The sequence below is a fragment of the Lethenteron reissneri genome, chromosome 39, assembly GCF_015708825.2.
Source record: "Lethenteron reissneri isolate LAM-NWPU_2019-01 chromosome 39, ASM1570882v1, whole genome shotgun sequence".
Taxonomy (NCBI): Eukaryota; Metazoa; Chordata; class Hyperoartia; order Petromyzontiformes; family Petromyzontidae; genus Lethenteron; species Lethenteron reissneri.
The window spans coordinates 8,977,163-8,986,253 of NC_083817.1; positions in this window are offsets into that span (position 1 = coordinate 8,977,163).

A 9,091-nucleotide genomic window follows, 5' to 3' on the forward strand; every position below is an offset into this window, starting at 1 on the left:
CTTTGTCGAGGGGCGCCGCTTGCTTTCTATTGGCTTTCACATCGCACTCTTCAAAACACGAGTCGCGTCTTAGATTCCACACTCGTCAACTACCCCCCCCCTCCAAAATGCAAAACTTGTACCGCGCCAATTTTGAAGATTAAAAGTAAAAAATAATTAAGACCCGCCTCCGCAACCCCCACCCCCCCCATTCCCACCTCCCCCCCCCCAGAGTTTCCATTGTCCAAAATAATATTGGCTTCACAGTATAGTTGAACATTCCCAATGCTAAGTTGCACAACCACTGGTTAGAAAACAAAACGATAAAGTAAAAGTTGTCTCGTGTCCCAAACTTTTTTTTTACGGCGGAGTCGAAATCGAGAATGTTGGCGCTTAAATGTTGAAATGTGATGTTATATTTGGATTCATTATCAACACAAATCCCCACACACTTTTAAAGGCACACGTTCAAGAGAGTTAGACGTTTCTTACTATCCTCGTTTACATGGGATCGATGTACCAAATATCAGTTTATCTCGCCCTTCTAGAATACCATTAAGAACTGACATCAGCAGTTCACGTGAGATGTCTTCAAGACTTTGTGTGTGCGTTTACGCAAGAGTTGGACATCTGTGCATAAAAAGAGCTTCATTGCTCATCGGATTCCTCCGGTATAAATGAATATTCTGCTTCTGAGTTGTCTATTTTTCTGCGCAATGTGCTGTGAAGTAGGGCCATTGCCCGAAACGTCGCTTCATACACGCGCTTTAGCTTTGAGGCCACGCACGGTGTTATTGACGATTGTGTTGCGTTAACCCAGGGGTCGGGAACCTTTTTGACTGGGAGAGCCATAAAAGCCAAATATTTCTAAATATATTTCATTGAGAGCCATATAGTATTTTTAACGTATAATAAATTAAATATGTATTACTTTTAATGCGACTTCTGGTGTTGCATGGTTTTGCTGATGGCGTTGTCGTCTGGTTCATACGTGGTGAGGTTGAGCTTCATGCAGGCGTGACCCGTGAAATTTATCTTCAAAACTAATTTGTTTACTTTAAAATGACACAGTATTATTAAACAATATTACAAGTATTTTAAAATCAGTTCCAAACTGTTTTTTATTTTATTATTATTTTTTTTTCAACTCAAAATTGTCTGGGAGCCATATGCCGTCACTGGAAGAGCCATATATGGCTCGCGAGCCATAGGTTCCCGACCGCTGCGTTAACCTGTAAGAGTTTATGTGCGTTTAAACAGTCGCGTATGTTAAATCATTCACTCGGCGCTAACGTATATATTCTGTGTCACCCACGTACACATATAAGCATATACCGTGTACACATATGCCGTGGAAAAAAAAAACACAGCTTTCGTTCTGACACCCGATACGCAATGTCGAAAGTGCTGTTAGCGAGCACCTATTGCAATGTTATTTAGGTATATATTGAAAACTGCATAGGAGTTTGTACAAAAACAAATACCCCCCCCCCCCGCCCGTATAGCTATTAATAGACTCTAGGGGCAAGTGCTGTTAGCGAGCACCTACCCAGGCCGGGGTGGTTTGTCCAGCACCACGCCCGACCGCCTTTGTCTCCCCAGTGGGGATGTTTTACACACCACACCAGGTACTAATTTGAGGCTGAGTCGACATAGGGGAGGCCAAGGAGCGGTTCAGATAATCGCCATCTGATGTTGAGCCGTGAGTGTGAATCGACCTGGGGTCGCCGAGTTCGTCAGACTATAGCAAAGACAACTATCCCCCATGTAGCCCGAACAGATTGTTGGGGCAAGTGCTGCTATCCAGCACCTATTAAGGGCAGCGCGACACACGAAAGGGGTCTTCGGTGGTGAGCGCCACCGAAGACTACACTGCACCAGGCGCTCATTTTAAGGCTGAGTCAACCTAGAGGGGGATTCAGACTCGGTTCAGAGACCACTTTCCATTGCTGTGCGCATCGACAAACACGAACGCTCACCATGCGAGCTGTTGTGCCAAGTGTTGTTAGCGAGCACCTATTAAGGCCACAAAGACAAAGATCCCCCGTATATCCTTGACGGACTGTTGGGGCAAGTGCTGTTAGCGAGCGGAACGGCACACGGCGGAGTGGGTGGCCAACACCGCGCACTCACGGACGTGTGTAGCATTCCCATTACTAATTGATGACGATCATTTAACCAATTCAATGAACATCTTCTAGTTATGCAGATGTTAATTAAATAAAACATAAATTCAAAGAAGGATAAGCGCTTTGTTCCATGAGAAAGACGAAAAAAAGATTCTATGCTTCGGTCAGCTGCCTTTCATCGCAATTAAAACATACACACAGATTATTCCCTCGTTATTCGCGAGGTATACGTTCCATAAATGCTCGTGAACAGCAAATGTTGCGGATCACGAATTGCCTAAATACACAAATAAGCTACTAAATACATTAACATTTTCTTAATATCTCTCGTAACTTTATCTCATCACTTTATCTCGCCACTTTCTTTCTCACTCGATGAAGTTGTGTAGAGTTGCAGATGAGAATCGCGGATAGCCAACACCGCGGATAGCAAGTTGCGCGAATAACGAGGGAATGCTGTAGACAATGTTGTTTAGTTCGCTCATGAGGTTGCTTAATGCGTATGGGCGACCGTTGCGGAGATGGAGCGGCGAAATCATCTCGCGTGTCGGAGCCGGATGGAATTGTTGGCTCGCGACACTGTGAGCGACGGTGACAGCTTGAGGAGGCCTTCGTCCAACAGTGGATAGATCATGGTCAATGACGATGATGATGATCGTCATTTGTGTGGAGCCAAACTGTGATACGGTAAATGGAATTGGCCAAACATCCCCAATGTGGCAGGACCACCGTTAAACAAAGGGTCTTGAGGTTGAGTGATGTTTTAGTGGGTTAATAGAGAATTGTTACAATTATCGTTGTTATTATTATATTTATTTAGGGGAACCGTGACATATTTGGTTAATGTCATAATGATCATGATGATCATCATGATGATAATCATGCTGATCATCAGCATGATGATGATCATGATGATGATCAGCATGATCATGATGATCATCATCATTATGATCATGATGATGATCATCATCATCATTATGATGATGATGATCATCATCATGATGATGATGATGATCATCATCATGATGATGGGAAGTGAGAAACCCGTGAACTCGATACTCAATCGGGGTTGGGGAGAGGGGGGCGGGGGGGTAGTAACTCAACCCATCATCCCCCCAAGCGCCGATAAAATTGGTACAACTTTGCGGGCAGTCACACAGTGGCCGTGCAACCGATACATCGTTCCTCGCCGTGGGAATGTGGAATTTACACTCCGCACAGCGCTCGTTAGAACATCAACATAGGTGTTAAATGTTCCGTGAAAATATGAAATTATATATTTTTTTCTTCACCGAAAACTGAATGAGCAATCTTCAGATTAAGCAGTGTGTGCAATTTAAGATGTAAAAATGCAATAGATTTAAAAACACTTTGTCAACAACAACAACAAGGTGCGTGTCTTTATATTACAGACGACTTGTTACTGTGTATTTTGAAATGCATTGTAGACCTGGCAGACCAATGTGTTGACCATGAACCATACACTGAAAACGGTGACCTAATAAAAATAACAACAACCAAAACGGTAATTGTAACAATATTCTATGTATCCAATAAAATATCACTGCACCTCAACAACTCGCCGTTTAAGGAGGCTCCTGCCACATTGGGGATGTCAGGCGAATTCCATTCATGAGGTTTAGCTCCGCACGGATGGATCTAATAATCCGTTGCCGTGACCGCTTACTCTCGGCCACCTCGTATTCTAAGTGCGCAAATGTTCCGCACGGCATGTCCGTCCAGCCTCACCGCGTAAGCGTAACAGAAGCTGCGGCGAGGTGTGGATGGAGCGAAAGGTAAGACCCTTTTCTATGATTATCATTCACGGTTTACTTTTGGGTGCTTTCACGTCTCGTGACGAGCACCACAATGAGTGGAGCTACACAACTGTCGTTCTTCGTTCCAGGGAAGCGCCTCGACCGCCCGCGACGCTCCCCTTTAATATCCACCCTCCGTTCTTAATTCCCAACCACCCGTCGTCTTTCGCTCCACTACCCTCTCGTTAATGATCCCTTCACCGCCTGTTCTATTCCTAATTTCTCTCAGCACGCCGTGTGTTCTCTCTCTATTTTAATACATCATTAGCAGCTCCGCGCAACGTTTCTTCTCCGTTCAGTCCCATGCCACAAGTACTAACTGACCAGGTTCACACCGGCTTAGCTTCTGAGGTCGGAAGCATTCGGTGCGATTTGTTCGAAGGTTTCCAAAACGCCACCGCAGATCACGCGTAACGCATCCAGCCGGTCACGTGTAACATCCGTCAACTTCACACGAAGTTAAGTTACGTGCAAGAAATAGACATTACCCTGCCTGGCAATAAAACAGGAGGTGTTTATGATGTTGCAAGGCATCAAGACCGCACGAGCCACACCGACTCGTGGCAAAACGTGCATGCGAACGAACGTTGTCCGCTAATATATCCATTGTCTTTAAAATTGTTTGGCCTACAACAGTTTGAAAGACAATGCATATGTATTGTAATTATCAGAGGATTTTTGTTTGCATGTTTGATCATAAGTTCGCGTGGTGAAAGCAGACGGGGGTTGCCTTGCAAAAGGTTGTTTGTACATCTTTATACCTGTTTTTTTTCGAGAAAGGGTAAAAACCTATGCGTATATTTTTGTCATCATTTTGACACTGGCAAAAAAAGGTCCCGCAGATAAAGTTACTTATTCGAATATAATACTACTACTTAATAATATACTATTATTATTAAACGTGTACTATTGTATCAAATATACGAGCCGCTGGGTGGAGCGGTGGCAGTAGTTGTCAGCGCGATGCGCTATAGCAACACGGCAGCCGCGACCGGGAATCGAACTCAGGTGTCGGTGTTCTGTGCGCAGTGGTTAGCGCCCTGCGCCACCGCTCCCCAAGGGAGGGGTGCACGCTCGAGACGGGCCGTACCATCGTAGGAGATGGAGCGGTGAAATCGGCTCGCGATACCGTTGAGTGACGGCCACGAATTTGGAGGAGTGGCTCCGTCCAGCGGTGGATAGAGCATGGCTGATTTGGATCCCTCTTGCGGCGAGCACCTATTCACTGCGGCACTGCAAAATGTGGAAATGTTATAGCCACAACACCCGCTGGGCGTCTGTGAAGTTCCCAGACAAAGATCCCCCGTATAGCCTTAACGGACAGTTGGGGCAAGTGCTGTGAGCGAGCACCTATGAAGGCCGGCAAGGTGCACGAGGAGGTGGGTGGCCAACACCACTCCCGAGCGCCTTTGTCTCCCCAGTGGCGATGTTTTTACTCACTGCACCGGGTACTCATTTGAGGCTGAGCCGACAGAACTTGGGCGGCCGGGTTCGTAGCACAGCGCGCAAACCACTGCACTCCCACTCCCTCTTTGAAGTTCACACACACATACATATATGCACCGCGCCAAGGACGTAGTTTAAGGCCGAGTAGACCTACAGGAGATCCAAAACAGACTCAGGAACCACTCGCCACTGATTGTTAACCAAGCCCAGATCGCCGGCTTGCAACGCAGCGTGCTAATCACTGCGCCACCGCTCCCCCGTAGACATAACAGCGACACAGATTCCCAAACACTTCAGCCGTACGGACTGCGCGCTAGGCGCTGCCAGCGATCACAATGGGGTGGTCTGGCCACCACCATAGACACACTTCTACAAACATTACAAACTACGTACTCCACACGACGAGGGTACACGCATGTAAGCACACTCCAACTACACAGAGATACAATCCCCACGCATTGCCTCGACAGACTTGTGGGGCTATTGCTGTTAGCGAGCACCATGTCAAGGCCGGCACGGCACACGAGGGGGTGGGTGGCCAGCACCACGCCCGCCCTGCCTTTGTGTCCCCAGTGGCGATGTTTACACACCGTACCAGGTACTCGTTTGAGGCTGAGTCGACCTAGGCGAGGCCCTGTACCGGTTCAGATAATCGCCACTGGTGTTGGCCGTGAGCGAGAATTGAACTCGGGTCGCCGGGTTCGTAGCTCCGCGCGATAAGCGCCGTGCCACCGCTCCCCACCACGCACTCAGTCACTCACTCATACATCTATTATACAAAGACGCAAATACCCTCCGTGAAGCCCTACAGGACTGTTTAACAAGTTCTGTTAGCGAGCACCTATTAAGGCGTGGACAGCACCACGCACCCCCGGCCGCATTTGTATCTGCCCGCGAGCACACACGCACACATCGTACACGCGCCAGAACTTCCTATCGCTATCGAGTCGTTAGCAGCTTTGCTCGATCCACTGCTGGATGAAGGCCTCCCCCGTTCACGATCCTACGGTGCGATGACTCCACCCGCGCGTCACCTCACCGCCCCAATCTCTTTCCGTTCAACGTAACACGTGGTCGGTCAGCTGTCATATCGACACGCACTGACCGGTGTGGTGAAGTATGGTCAACCTCCCCGCCCCCCCCCCCCCTGATCGACGCACTTCCCTACGTGACATGCGAGTTTAAGCGCACAGCGTGACCCATTCACTCGCACAATGCACCTCGACTCACTCTCCCACTCGCCACTCACTCAAATATCCCCCATGTAGCCTTAACAGACTGTAGGGGCAAGTGCTGTTAGCGAGCACCTATGAAGGCCGGAATGGTGCTCGAGGGGGTGGGTGGCTAGCACCATGCCCGACCGCCACTCACTCACACACTCACTCACTCTCGCTCACACACTCACTCACACACACTCACTCGCTCACTCACACACACACTCACTGACACACTCACACACACACTCACACAATCACTCACACACACACCCTCCCACTCGCCACTCACACACTCGCTCACACTCACACACTCACTCACTCACACTCGCTCACACACTCACTCACTCACACACACTCACTCACACACACACTCACTCACACACTCACTTACTCACACACTCACTCACTCACACACTCTCCCACTCGCCACTCACTCACTCACACACTCACTCACACACTCACACACTCACTCACACACTCACTCACTCACACACTCACTCACACTCACTCACACACTCACTCACACACTCACACACACACTCACATACTCACTCACACACACACACACTCTCCCACTCGCCACTCACACACTCACTCACACACACACTCACGCACTCACTCACACACTCACCCGTCAACCCACTGACTCGCCCCTGATGTGACGGCAATCCACACGTGCTAGACAAACAAAGATAAAGATCCCCCGTATCGCCTGGACACACTGTTGGGGTAAGTGATACCAGCGAGCACCTATGAAGGCCGACACGGCAGACGAGGGGGTGGGTGGTCAGCACCACGCCCGGCCGCCTTTGTCTCTTCGGAGTGGCGATGTTTACAGGATCAAATAATCGTCACTCGTGTTGGCCGTGAGCGGGAATCGATCTGTGGTCGCCAGGTTCATCGCGCTAACCGCAACACCACCCCTGGTGCTATACAACACTGCACTCACTCACCCACCCACCCACTCACCCACCCACCCACTCACCCACCCACTCACCCACCCACCCACCCACTCACCCACCCACCCACCCACTCACCCACTCACTCACCCACCCACTTACTCACCCACCCACCCACCCACGCACCCACTCACCCACCCACCCACTCACCCACCCACCCACCCATTCATCCACCCACCCACTCACACACTCACCCACCCACCCATTCACCCACCCACTCACCCACCCACCCACTCACCCACCCACTCACCCACCCACTCACTCACTCACTCACCCACTCACTCACTCACTCACCCACTCACTCACTCACCCACTCACTCACCCACCCACCCACTCACCCACCCACTCACACACTCACCCACCTATTCACCCACCCACTCTCACCCCACACAACCAACCAATCACATATCCCATTCATTCACAGTATACGCGACCTGCACTCACTAACTCACTCAACCACAACCCTACCCATAAACTCACCCGTAACGGCGGTCCGAACAATAGACACCACTGCACTCACCCACCCACTCACCCACTCACTCACTCACCCACCCACTTACCCACCCACCTACCCACCCACCCACCAACTCACCCACCCACTCACCCGTCCATCCACAGACTCACCCGTCCCGCCGATCCGCCAGTCCCAATGCAGGGGAGGTCGATTCGATGGGTATACGGAGCGAGCGTAGACGGCAGGGAGGGAGCGAGTCGAGGGGTGGGAGGGTGGGTGGAGTGATGTGTGGATGTGTGCGTGGGTGGGTGCAGGAGAGTGTAACGTGGGTGGGTGGATGCGTGTGTGTAGCTGTGATTTGTGGATTGCTGTGGTGAGTGGGTGGGTGGCTGGGTGACTGTCTGCGGGGTTTGGATGACTGGCTGCAGTGGTGTAGAGCGTTCGTGGATTTCTCTGACGGGTGAGTTTGTGGGTGGGTGAGTCAGTGAGTGCAGCGGTAAGCGCGCTGCACTACGATGAGTATCCGTTGCGGTGTGTAAACATCGTCACTGGGGAGACAAAGGCGGCCGGGCGTGGTGTTGGTCACCCACCCCCTCGTGTGTTGTGCCGACCTTCATAGGTGGTCGCTAACAGCACTTGCCCCAACCGCATGCTAAGGCTATACGGGGGATTTTTGTCTTGCATTGATGTGAATGGGCAGTGGTGGTCGTGGTTGAGTGTTTGGGTGAGTGGGTGGGTGAGTGAGTGGGTGAGTGGGTAAGTGAGTGGGTGGGTGAGTGGGTAGATGAGTGAGTGAGTGGGTGGGTGAGTGAGTGAGTGGGTGAGTGAGTGGTTGGGTGGGTGAGTGAGTGAGTGGTTGAGTGGGTGAGTAGGTGGGTGAGTGGGTGGGTGAGTGAGTGGTTGAGTGAGTGGGTGGGTGAGTGGGTGGGTGAGAGAGTGGGTGAGTGAGTGTGTGTGTGAGTGGTTGGGTGAGTTAGTGGGTGAGTGAGTGAGTGGGTGAGTGGGTGGGTAGGTGTGCGACTAGTTGGGAGCATATTGTGCGTTTGCTGGGCGTGTTAACGTGATGTTATTGAGTTGGCACAGTGGTGTC